This window comes from Spermophilus citellus (assembly GCF_964194105.1).
Source record: "Spermophilus citellus genome assembly, chromosome: 10".
NCBI classification, from domain to species: Eukaryota; Metazoa; Chordata; class Mammalia; order Rodentia; family Sciuridae; genus Spermophilus; species Spermophilus citellus.
Window position 1 is genome coordinate 110,449,626 of NC_138197.1, and position 13,490 is coordinate 110,463,115.

General features: G+C 42.1%; 1 long non-coding RNA gene and 1 pseudogene across 2 annotated transcripts in view; both read right to left on the bottom strand.

The window, feature by feature from the left end:
- Nucleotides 1–13,490, bottom strand: part of LOC308658896 — a 76,101-nt gene that overhangs the window by 28,329 nt on the left and 34,282 nt on the right. The gene's annotated exons all lie outside the window — the stretch shown is intronic.
- LOC308659041 (peroxisomal membrane protein 11B-like) lies at nt 947–12,721 on the bottom strand (annotated as a pseudogene). Its single transcript has 2 exons — nt 12,643–12,721; nt 947–1,760 (listed from the first exon to the last, which is right to left on the bottom strand). The product of its transcript is annotated as a peroxisomal membrane protein 11B-like (transcript).

Consider the following 13,490-nt stretch of genomic DNA (forward strand, 5'->3'; position numbering starts at 1 on the left):
AAGAAGATGACCAGGTAGAGCCCGGAAAAACAGCAAAGAACAAACTCCGCAAAAGATTAACCGATACTCATCTCAGGGTGGCATTGCCAACTGGCGTATATAGCCTCCTGATATGCCAGAACTTTCTTTCTTTCTTTCTTTCTTTCTTTTTTTTTTTTTTTTTCGGTGAGCAAACTGATCTTTAATTTGTTGACCTGGAAGGCTTTGCTCTCCAGTGTGGGTATGAGCCATAGCTAGTTGCAAAAATCATTATACAGTATTTACAACAAGATGCTAGACATGGCATCAATATGGATAGGCAAAGTTGGAGTAAGAACCAGCTGGGAACACATCTCTGAAACTAGGTGTAAGCAGAAATCTGAAGGTGTGGATACAGGGAAGAGTAAGGGCCAAATCATAAAGGAGGTTGGTGAGGTCATCAGGAGGGAGGGAGAAAAGGTATCACACAACCTGGGGTACAGAGATATGAGATAAAAGAAAGAAACCCAAAATACCTTTTTAGTTTTAAGGAAAAAAAAAATTCTACCACAAGCTACCTCTCTGAGAATAAAGAAGGCAGTTAGAACCTTTCAAACTAAATCTTCTACTTCCCCTACCAAAAGGCAATTCCTTTTTAAATTCTTGGACAGGGGACTGAGAAGGTAAAAAAGATGCACAGAGACAGAATCTTAAATTGACTTGACAGATAAATTACATCAAGAGAGACTCAGAAAATGAAAGAGCAAAAGAACAAAACCTCAGGCATAGCTGGATATTAGACTCATTCTATTGGCAAGTCATCTGTCCCCACCTCATCTTCCCCAAAGCTCCTCCCTTCACCCCAAAATCTCTAGATTTTAACTTCCATCAAAAAGTAGAGTTATGATAATGGAACATGGGGTCAGGGGCTTGATCTAAAGATTCCATCTCACCAATTTAGGTCCCCTCCTAACCCTATCCCAGAATGTCAGGGCTTGAGTCGTAGCCAGGGACAGATTAAGGTGAGAATAGATAGGATGGAGGACACAAGACCACAAAGCCACAATCCCAGGGCCACAATCTCAGAGGCCTAGTTTGTTCAGTGGAATGAAGAGCTCACAGGCATTTCTGATCACATCCAGCAGAAGAAGGAAATGACTCTGAAGAACCCAAGCTAGGAGCAGACTCAGAGCTGAAGCTTCAGAGCCAGTGAGTGGGGCAGGCCTCTTCCTGGAATCTCTGGTCTCCCAGGTCCCCCGTTTCAATTCCTCCTGGAACTCCTCCTCTGGAACCCTTCATTCACCAGCTACAGGCTGAAGACTCTTGTTTGATCAGTAAGTAAATCTCATAAGCATCACGGCTCAGATTCACGATGAGGGAAAAAAACAGATCTGAATGAACATTGGGTTCACTTCTCCTGATCCACGCGGGGAGCTAGTCCAGGCTTTCCAGGCCATAGGACATTGTCATAGGTGAAGTACAAGGCTCGACTGTACTTCACTATTAGATTCTGGCTAATAGTGATGCCGAATCTCAGGCCACATCTGATGAGTGCCCAGTTCTCTTGGCTGACTCAGGGGTGTCTGCTGAGTTACCCAACAGCAGAAGCTTTCTTCCAAGGCTCAGATGACCCTCCAGTTGTCAATTCAATTTCTGTAACTCAGGACTTTCCTCATGTCTCCGCAGCACATGGCCAAGAAAGGAGTGGGCTGTCCTATACCGCCACTCCCAGGCTCTGAGCACTGAGCCCACCCAGACATCCAGAACAGAGGCAGCGTCCAGGTCTTTCTTTTCAATAATATCTTTTAAAATATTTTTTTAATTGTAGATGGACACAATATCTTTATTTTTATTTATTTATTTTTATGTGGTGCTGAGGATCGAACCCAGAGCTTCATGCATGCAAGGCAAACGCTCTACCACTGAGCCACAAACCCAGCCCTCAATAATAATTTTTAAAGATAACTTCACCAATTTCATGAGCTAGCTCTCAATTTTTGTTTTGTTTTGTGATATTAGGGATTAAACCTGGGGACATTCTACCACTAAGCCATGTCCCCATCCTTTTTTTTTTGGTGATACCTGGGGATTAAACCTGGGGATGCTCTTCCACTGAGCTACATCCCTGGCCTTTTCTTTCTTTCTTTTTTTTTTTTTTTTTTTTTTTTTTGGTACTGGGGATTAAACCCAGACATGCTTAACCACTAAGCTACATCCCAGCACTTTTTAATTTTTTTTTCCAGAGATAGGATCTTATAAATTGCTTAGGGCCTCACTAAGTTGTTGAGGCTGGATTTGAATTTGTTATCCTCCTGCCTCAACCTCCCCAGCCACTGGGATTACAGGCGTACACCACTGCACCCAGATCTTCAAGTCTTTTTTACTTGTATTGAGTGTTTTATTGTTGTTTAGCCCACTTTAAATGATGGATGCTGCCAGGCATGAGGGCACAGGCCTATAATCCCAGCGACTCAGGAGGCCAAGGCCAGAGGATTACAAATTCAAGGCAGCCTGGACAATTTAAGAGACACTGTTTCAAAATAAAATAGAAAGATCTGGGGATATATGTAGGTCAGTGATAGATGGACTCAGGGTTCAATCCCAAATACTGCAAAAAAAAAAAAAAAAAAAAAAAAAAAACACTCACCACAGTCAACACTTAATTTGTTAGAGGTTCCAACTTGCCAAAAATTCACGACTGGACTTGGTGACTTCTGGGGGGAAAGTCCAAAAGCCAACAACACAGGATAGAGTCAGGAACTTTCTAAAAGGAACTTTCTGTGTCCACAGCCTCTTTTCTTTCTCTAGAGGTAGAAAGAGGAGGCTGAAGATCTATTCATTATCAGCGAACAATGGACAAAGAAAAGCCTGTCTGTCCCATTAGTCATTGCTTGAGGTCCCTGACTTCTGCTTACACTATTGCTCTCTACCCCCAAAGTGACTTCTCTTTGATGCTATTTATGAAACGGAATGTGACCCTCCAGCTGGGCAGGGCTGAGGGCATGTGGGGGACATGAGGGGGATATTACAGCTATATTTCTGCTCAGGGTTGGCATGTGGATTCCCAAGAGTCCATACAGCAGTGACAACTTGGAAAAGGCTATTATTTGAGGTACAGCTCTCTAGGGAGGAGCAACGAGAAACATTCTTAAGAAATGGCAAACATGTAAAGATATCCAGCTTAGAAAAGGGGGTGGGCTTTCTCCTTCTGGGAAAGATTCAGAACCTGACTTGCTGATTCCTTGGGGAATGAAGCATTGCTTTGTGTCCCTAACTTGCTTCAGACCCTGTTTCTCTTCCTAATGTTGGAGAAAGTTACGGAGATGCAAAGTTTCCTGTCTCGCTGATTGTGCTATTTAATTGCACTAAATTAACATGAATCACACACGCATGACCTTCTTCCAGCTCTATTTCAACTCCAGCCGCCTTTGCTGGTCTAGGAGTTAGAGCTGAAGGAGAGTTAGAACAGAAGCAGTAAGAATTGTAATGAACTGAGGGACCTCATTCACACTCATTTGTTCCTAGAGACGAGTGGAAAGTTCTGATCACCTAGAGCAAAGCATCACCAGCAACTTGGAGCTCTGAGGTTACTGTTGCTGTGAACGATGCCACAGCCCACTTCCCTTAGGCCTAGAGGCTGGGAGGGGTGTTGAGGAAAGTTTGAAGGGATAGCTGATAATTTGAAAAAGCACTTGGACAGTTATTCAGATAAAACTGCTCCCTTCAAGCCAGGCACAGTGGCGCACACCTATAATCCCCATGACTTGGGAGGCTGCAAGTTTGAGGCCTCAAGCAACTTAGTGAAACCCTGTCTCAAAATAAAAATATAAAAAGGACTATGGAAGTAGCTCAGTGATAAAGTAACCCTGGGTTCCATCCCCAGTACTAGAAAGGGAAGGAAGGAAGGAAGGAAGGAAGGAAGGAAGGAAGGAAGGAAGGAAGGAAAGGAAGGAAAGGAAGGAAAGGAAGGAAGGAAGGAAGGAAGGAAGGAAGGAAGGGCCAGCCCCAGGTTTAAAAGCATTTTATTTTATTTTGTTAGTTATTTGGTTCTGGGGATTGAACCCAGGGGTGCTTTACCACTAAGTTATATTCCCAGAACATTCTTAAGAATTTTTATTTTGAGACAGAATCTGACTAAGTTGCTGAGGCTGGCCTCAAACCTGCAATCCTCCTGCCTCAGCCTTCCAAGTTGCTGGGATTACAGGTATGTGCCACTAGGCCCGGCTCAAAAGCATTTTGATTTATATTGCCTGATAGGTTATCAAAATTTAGACAGAAATAAGTCTTTATTCCAATCTCCTAGTTCAGAGCAAAAGCCAAGTGTCATTCATCTTTGGATTCCCAGCATTTAGTGTAAAGCTTGGCCCAGGGTAGAGCCTCCAAGCCCCAAGTTGACTCCTAATCACACATGAACTCATTGGAATGCTGAGCCACCATGTGTGCAAGGCATTGTCCCAAAGACTGGGAGACAGCTGCATCAGGTCCCTGCTTCTCAGGACACTCACAGCCTAGAGAAACTTCACTTCCTGCAAGAAGCTTCCCTCCGCAAATCTCACCCAAATGCCTCCCAGACAAATCCACACTATCCCAAAGGACACTCCTACAAGGATAATGTAGTTACCTGTGTGATTTTTTTTTAAACATTGGGTTTTTTTTATTTTTTATTTTGAGACAGAGTCTTACTAAGTTGTCCAAGGTGGCCTCGAACTTGTGTTCCTCCTGCTTCAGCCTCCTGACTCACTGGGATTACGAACAATCTAGCACCTACCTGGATTTCTTGAATACAATGCTGTGGATGATTTGTTTTTGTAATCTCAGAGCCCAGAACAGAGTAACTGATCCTGAAGGCATTCCTCAGTTGCTTTTAACCACCAAGTTCAATCAGAGAGGAATTCCACCCAGGGTAGACTGTGGAATGCATTCTGGGGGCTATCCCTCAAGCTAAACAGCTGCTTGGCAATTGCCCACTTACTGATGTGGCTGCCCCCTAGGCTTCAAGGACCACACCTTACTCACTGTCTTATCGCAAGGCACAGCACTAGTAGGTGCTCCATAAATGTTTCTTAGATCATTGAACCAAGAAGTGAATCACTACTAAAGGGAAAGGTGATTAGATAAAATCAATACCCAATTTTAATGATAGCGTCCTAAAGAACTATAAAATTATCCCGGTGTCTTTGATATGTGATTGGAGAGACAGTTATGATACTCCTTAGAGCAAGACCTTGCCAGAGGACATGTAGAAATGTGTCAGCAGTTGAATTCTTACAGTGTCCAGACCAGCTCATCAGTGAAAACACTTTAACCCTCCTCCACTGCACCAACTCCTGGTTAGAAGGTCTCTGTGTCTTCTCTAAAACGTACTCCCTTGTCACCAGACTTCCATGGTTGAAGGTGCAGCTGAAAAGGTCTTCACTTGCGTCCCAATGTATCTGCTCCCCTAGGCCCACATTATGTGCTTCCCAAGACTCAGTTGAGATAGTTTCTACTCCCAGTAGATCCTCTGTAATTGTTATTACAATTTGGAAATTTAAATATTACATAAACTGATGAAATTGGAATATAAAACAAGAGTTGCTTCTTGTTTTATTTTTGTTTGTTTTGATATTCGAGATAGAATCCAGGGAGCTTTAACATTGAGGTGCCTCCCCAGTGCTTTTTATGTTTTGTTTTGTTTTTTTGAAACAGGGTCTCACTAAATTGCTGAGGATGGCCTCAAACTTGCAATTCTCCTTGCCAGGCACAGTGGTACATGGGTATAATCTCAGCAGTTTGGGAGGCTGAGGCAGGAGGGTCACAAGTTCAAGTTCGGTTTTAGCAATTTAAAGAGGACTTAAGCAATTTAGCAAGACCCCCATCTTAAAATAAGAAATAAAAAGGGCTGGTGTTGAGAGTCGGGATGGGCCTAGCATTTTGCCAGTAGGAGTGGTTGAAAGGTGACTGCTAGCGAGCCATTAAGATGATAATTAAGTTAAACTGTGTATAATTGCTGTGATTCAGTTGTATATAGACCCCTGCTGTCCGGCAATAGGGCCGCTCCTGCTGCCTGGCGCTAATTTTGAGTTCCTGTTGAGCTCGGGAATTCCTGGAGAGTTCACGTTGGTCTCGGGAGTTCCAGTGGAGGGAGTTCTGGTTGGGGTGTGGTGTTCCTGGAAGGGCCGGGTGGGTGGCGTTTGCGGGAGTTCGGGAATAAAGGAGTTCTTGTTTGAACCTACAAGTGCCTCTTGGCAGCTTGGTTATTTTGTGCCCAGCCTGACCGTGGCAGGCTGGGATGTAGATGTAGGTCAGTGGTAAAGTGCCCCTGGGCTCACAACATGCCAAGGTATGTTGACACCAAATTCAAAAAATAATAAGAAGAATAAAAATAGTAATACATCAGGAAGTTTCCTGAAATCTCATCCTCCTGACTCTACCCTAAAGACCATATTGATATAGGATGGTTCCAGTCATATTTCTTTCTTGCCATTTTCTTTAATGTACTGAGTAAGGTAGAGAGTCTAATCAACTGCAAGGCATTGAGATGTATATTATTGTACCTTTCTAAAAGGAGTTTTCACTCTAACATTGCAAGAAACTATTTTCTTAGTCAGAAACCCTCTCTAGATAATATATTTTCAGAAAGAGAAAAAGGGGAACTGACTTTGCCAAGTTAACTTCAAGAGCAAGTACTTTTTGTATCTAATCTCATGTAGTCTTCACAAATACCCAGTGAGTTCCGGTACACTGGCCCTTTTGGGTAGATGAGGAAATTGAGCACCAGCGGGGTTAAGCAAGGAACCACAGTACTCGAGAAGTGACATATAACTCCCTATAAACCCATGTTCTTTCCCAGACAATTTGCTCAGATATGACATTCCACTTTTTTCCCCAGAAATAAGCCTGTATAGTGGCTTTTCAAGATATTTCAAGTCACTTTTGGTTTTGTTATTGACATATGTCCAAGATGAGCAGCTCCCCCGAGCTCCTCCAGTATTGTCTGAGGCTGCAGAGGACCTATAAGAAATCCCCTGTGATATGCTCTGCCATGTTCTAGCTGCTCTAGAAATTATTCAGGCTACCTCCCGCTCCCCACTTTCTCTCTCTCTCTTTCTCTCTCTCTCTTTGAATTATGACTCCCAAAAAGGTATGGAAATGCTGTGACTGTGACCCCATTTGGAAATAGGTGTTTGCAAATGATCAAGTTAAAATTAAATCATTATATGGGCTGGGGTTATGGCTCAGTGGTAGAATACTTGCCTAGCACATGCAAGGCCCTGGGTTCGATCCTCAGCACCATGTAACAATAAATAAATAAAATAAAGGTATTGTCTCCAACTACAACCAAAAAATAAATATTAAAAAAATTTAAGTTATTATAGCCCGGCACAGTGGCACAGACCTGTAATCCAAGAAGCTCAGGAGGCTGAGGCAGGAGGATTGCAACTTCAAAGATACAGCCTCAGCAATTTAGTGAAGCACTAAGCAACTCAGTGAGAACCTGTCTCTAAATAAAATATTTTTAAAATGCTGGGGCTGTGGCTCAATGGCAGAGCGTTTGCGTAGCATGTGTGAGGCACTGGGTTCAATTATCAGCACCACATATAAATAAATAAATAAAATAAAAGTCCATTGACAACTAAAAAGATATTTTAAAAAATTAAAAATGCTGGGGGCTGGGGCTGTAGCTTGGTAGCAGAGCACTCGTTTAGCATGTATGAAGCACTGGGTTAGATCCTCAGTACCACATAAAAGTAAATAAATAAAATAAAGGTATTGTGTCCATCTACAACTAAAAACTATTTTTAAAAAAAATGCTGGGGGGCTGGGGCTGGGGCTCAGAGGTAGAGAGCACTCACCTAGCACATACAAGGCACTGGGTTCAATCCTCAGCATGACATAAAAAGTAAATGAATAAATACAATTAAGGTATCATGTCCAACTACAACTAAAAAAAAGATTTTAAAAAAACATGCTGGGGATGTGGCTCAGTGGTGAAGCATGCCTGAGTTCAAGACTCAGTACCAGTTCAAGACTTCCCCTGGGAAGCCAGCAGTTGAAGCTTCCAACACATGGAGGTCTTGACCCTGGTCCAGCTCCTCAGGCTTCCATCTGGGGAGAGGTGAGCCAGAGGAAGGGACATTGGATAGAACTAGGACAGTTGTGTGGTTTTCTGCTGGTTTGGTTTGGTTTGTTTTGTTGGCTAAGGATTGCAATGCCCAGCAGACATGCTGTCTAGAACACCCTCCCCCCCTCCCCCGCAGCTAAGACTATTATCCAGGCTGTTCCTGTGACCTAAGACCTTCTGTTTTGTGTCCCCTATTATTATCGCAAGGTCAGGATCCAATAAAGCCTTTCCCTGAAGTTGCCAGCAGAATCACTACATTAATCTAAAGCTGCAAAAACACTCATCAAGTTTCTATCACAAAATTCTTCGGTGACATCTGAACTGAATTGCTCAAACGTTCTCACTGTGAAGTCAGGAGCGAGACATAAATCACTGCCACCACACCACAGCACCCTAAGTTTTAGTGTTTAATCATTTATCATTTGAGGGATGTCTGAAGTAGCTCTAAGGCATCCCACACTGGGGCTTGAACCCAGGGCCATGCACATGCGAGGCAAGTGCTCTACCACTGAGCTGTAGCTCTTGCCCTGAGTGTGCCTTTTTAATCACCCCACCTATTCCCATTCTTAGTTCTTTTAAATGCAGTCACTTCATATTAATCAAGCACCTGACAAGTGGCAAAGTGGCAAATAAGATAAAGCCCCTGTTCTCCCAGAGATTATTGTGGCCAAATAGAGGTAGACAATAAACAAAAATATACAAAATTGAATTTTTAGGGCATATAAATGCCATTGGAAAAAAATAAAACCATAATATCTGTCTTCCCTTTAGATAATAACCTATATAGTCATGATGGCAGTGACTATATCTAGCTTATGCTAAGGGTTATTGGGTGGTTGGATGGATGGATGGATGGACAGATAGAAACATGGATAAATGAATGAACTGACAGATGAGTGGACTCCAACATTCATTAGAGATCCTAAGAAACCATATATATCCTTCAATGAAAAGTCATTGGTTCAACTATACATTTAATAGTCAGGTGCGGTGGTGCACACCTGTAATCCCAGCAGGGATTGAGTGGCTGAGGCAGGAGGATCCAAATTGGAGGCCAGCCTTGGCAACTTAGCTGGACCCTGTCTCAAAATAAAATATAAAAAAAAAAAAAAAGGTTGGGGATGTAGCTCAGTGGTAGAGCACCCCAATACAGAGGGAAAAAAATTTAGTGAGTCCTCATTGTGAGCCAGCACACTGCTAGATCTTGGGGATAAAGTCAAATAAGAATAAGTCCTGCCCTCAGAGAGCTCACACACAGATTTCTAAAGAAATCATGGCCCCTGTATTCTGTGTTTAATTGGTGGTGGGGAGAGGAGAGAGTACCAGCAAGGCATTATTCTGGTAGAACTGGTACCCAGAGAGGAGTGGTGGGAAACCAAATGTTGGTCCACCTCATCTGTGCACGTCACCCCTTTCATTGCGGAAATCTGATGAGTTTATCAGACCATTTCTAAAGGTCAGCGAAGCTGAATGATTAGGGACATTGAAGTTGTTGCCTAGAAACCTTGTTCAGCACAAAAGTGTCCTTTTTCCACGCGTTGCTTTGTTTGTGCTCTGGGGTGTCAGATTCTGTGTCCTGCTGTAACTGAGACCTGAAGAGCTATCCTTTGGGGCAGGCACAGTAAAGCTGCTCCAGCAGTCTGTCTGTCCAGCCATAGTCATCCGGATTCAGATCTGCTCTGCTCCCCATGCACTGCACCTCGTGGCCGCAAACCTGCTCTGCTGGTTTACGCTCGCTCGTTTCTTCCAGAAAGGGGAAACATCTAGACACTACTGGGGTGGGGGCGGGAAGTGCTCTTCCTGTTTCTAGTGTTCTGCCCACAGAGAAATGCACAGTGTCCTGAGGTCACTCATACTTCACCGTTCACAGAGAAAGAGCACCTTGGTGAATTTTATTTACTTGTGAATCTCCAAATTTAATTGTTTCCTACTATTTATAAATAAGATTAGCTTTTCCAATTTAAAAGGAATGTATATGCCTTATAGAAAATATGGAAATTAAAGAATAAAATGAGGTCTGGGGTTGTGGCTCAGCGGTAGAGCATTCACCTTGCAGATGTGAGATCCTGGGTTCGATCCTCAGGACCACATAAAAATAAATAAATGAAATAAAGGTATTGGAGCCAACTAGAACTAAAAAAATAAATATTTTTTTTAAAGAATAAAATGAAATGATAGTTCCAGGATATATAAAGAACTTGAAAAACTTAACACCAAAAAATCCCCAAATAACCCAATCAATAAATGGGCTAAGGAACAGAACAGACACTTCACAGAAGAAGTACAATTGATCCACAAACCTATAAAAAAATGTTCATCATCACTAGCAATTAGAGAAATACAAATCAAAGCTACTCTAAGATTTCATCTCACACCAGTCAGAATGGCAATTATCAAGAATATAAGCAATAATAAGTGTTGATGAGGATGTAGGGGAAAAGCCGCACTCATACGTTGTTGGTGGGACTGCAAATTGGCGCAACCACTATGGAAAGCAGCATGGCGATACCTGAGAAAACTTGGAATGGGTCCATATTTAACCCCGTTATCCCACTCCTTGGCATATATCCAAAGAACTTGAAATCTGCATACTACAGTGACGCAGCCACATCAATATTTCTAGCAGCTCAATTCACAGTGGCCAAACTATGGAACCAAGCTAGATGGCCTTCAACAGATGAATGGATAAAGAAAATGTGGTACATATACACCATGGAATATTACTCAGCCTTAAAGAAGATTGAAATTATGGCATTTGCAGGTAAATGGATGGAACTAGAGGATATCATGCTAAGTGAAATAAGCCAATCCCAAAAAACCAAAAGCCACATGTTTTCTCTGATAAGCAGTTGCTGATCTGTAGAGGGTATAGGGGGAGGGAAGAATGAAGAAACTTTGGATTGTGCAGAGGGGAGTAAAGGGAAGGGTGGGGCAGTCTGGATGGGAAGAACAGTAGAATGAGACAGGCATTATTACCCTATATACATGTATGATTACACTACAGGTGTGACTCTGCACCATGTACAATCAGAGGAAGGAGAAGATGTGCTCTATTTGTGTACAATGTGTCAAAATGCATTCTACTGTCATATATAACTAATTAGAATTAATTTTAAAATTTTTAAAGATTAAAATAAAAAGCGAAAAAGATTAAATGACAGTAAATCACTTCAAGAGCTCTTATGTTTTTGTTTGTTTGTTTTTCTGAAACAGAGTCTCACAAAGTTGCTGAGGCTCTCCTCCAAATTGCAACCTTCCTGCCTCAGCCTCCTGAGTTTCTGGGATTACTGGCATGTACCACCATGTCTGATCACTATTGCTATATTTTTTAGTTTTCCTTCTTTTTTTATAACACCCATATATATACTTATAAATTCATACACTCAATATCCTCTGCAATATCTGAAACATCTTACATGTGCTTAATAAAATTCAATGAATAAATGAACAAATAAGTGGATGGCTATAATTTTATGTTTACACATTTCAATTTATACATACAATATGGAATTTTACTCTTTAAAATACTACTCACTATTTTATGAGTATTGGGCTGGGAATATAGCTTAGTGGTAGAGTCTAGCATGCATGAGGTCAAGAGTTCAATCCCCAGTATCTCTCTCTCTCTCTCACACACACACACACACACACACACACACACACACACACACTTTTTTATGTTATATAGATTTGCAAAGCATTGCACAAAAATATTATGGTGTGTGATAATGTTGACCTGAGTGAACACCAAGTACATAAATCCTATATTTGCATCTCTGAAGATTTCCTTAGGATAGATTCCAATCCATAAAATTAATCAATAAAAGAAAATTAACTTTTCAAATTTTTATTTTGCAGTGCTAGGGATCAAACCCAGGGCCCTACACATGCTAGGAAGTGTTCCACTGTGGGGCCGAAAACTAAGAAGGCGCCTGGCTAAATGCCAGTAGGAGGACACTGAAGTTGTTTTGAAACCTCCCTGATTGGCTTACTTCTCTTCCTTGCTCATGCACAGCTCATGCTCTTTAATTCCTCCTGCTGACTTGACCTTTATGTTGATTGGTTCCTGCTTTTCCATGTTTTAAAATGATTGGCTTTTACTCCTTATATAAGTTGTGTGTGCTTCCTCAATAAACGAGATCCTGCTTTGACTTCTCTCCCCGGTGGATCTGATTATCCTCCGGTGGGGAGGTCTGGATGGGCGGCCAGCCGACCCGTGCTCTCCTAAGCCTCTCTGCAGGACGGAGTGGAGAGAAGAAGCTAAAAACCCCAATATTCCACCACTGAGCTGCACCCCCAACTCAAGAATAAACTATTTAAGCCATGCCCAGCAGCTTGGGAGGCTGAGACAGGTGGATCATGAGTTCACAGCCAGCCTCAGCAACTTAGCAAGACACTAAGCAACTCTGTGAGACCCTGTCTCTAAATAAAATACAAAAAGGGCTGGGGATATGGCTCAGTGGTAAAGTGCCCCTGAGTTCAATTCCCTGTACCAAAAAAAGAATAAACTATTTAAGGTTCAGTAAACAGTTCACAGACTTGAAGTTGAAATGATGCTTCACGTGGAAACCCAAGCAGACCTCTGAGAGCTCCCTGGCATCCTGCAGGCAGTTGTTTTCCATCTGTTGGGTGATCCCCTTTGATGACCTCCTTCTCCATTGGGCCATCCCTGGATGAGCTCCAATTCAACTGTTTTCATCCTCCATGGGGCTCCAAGGAGAGGTCTCCTCCTTACTGTTGCTTTCCATTTAATTTCCCTTCACTGTGGTCTTCAATGTCTTTCTACTTTCTCTAACCACATCTATTACAAACAAAGACTGTGTCCCAAAGTTATTTCTCTGCTCATTTATTTATTTTTCCATATTGTATGTAGTTGGGAATGGGAGTTAAATGGGTATCTTTGCCTTTCCTCTAAACATAACTTCTTTGAACATAATTTGAATGTCATTGTGTGGTTTTGGTGACACCATGATATACATGCCATTTCAGGTGCTTTCATCAATCACTTGTGAGTGCATAATGGAAAGGCTTTTTGTTGTGAGTTTTTGTTTTGTTTGGCAGTGCTGGATCTCAAACTCAGGGATTTGCACATGCTAGACAAGCACTCTATCACTGCACGACATCTCCAGCCTTTTTCATTTTTTACCTTGAGACAGGTGGTTGCCCAGACTATCTTTGAACTGGTAATCCTCCCACCTCCCACCTTGATCTCCCAAGTTGCTTGGATTGCAGGCATGCATCACTGTTACTGGCTTCCTATTTGTTTTGTTTTATTGTTATTATTTTTGATTGGGGTCTGAGGATTGAACTCAGAGATGCTTTACCATTGAGCTACATCCCCAGTCCTTTTTATTTTTTATTTTAAGACAGGGTCTAAGTTACAAGATGCTTCAGGGCCTCACTAAGTTGCTGAGGCTGGCCTCAAATT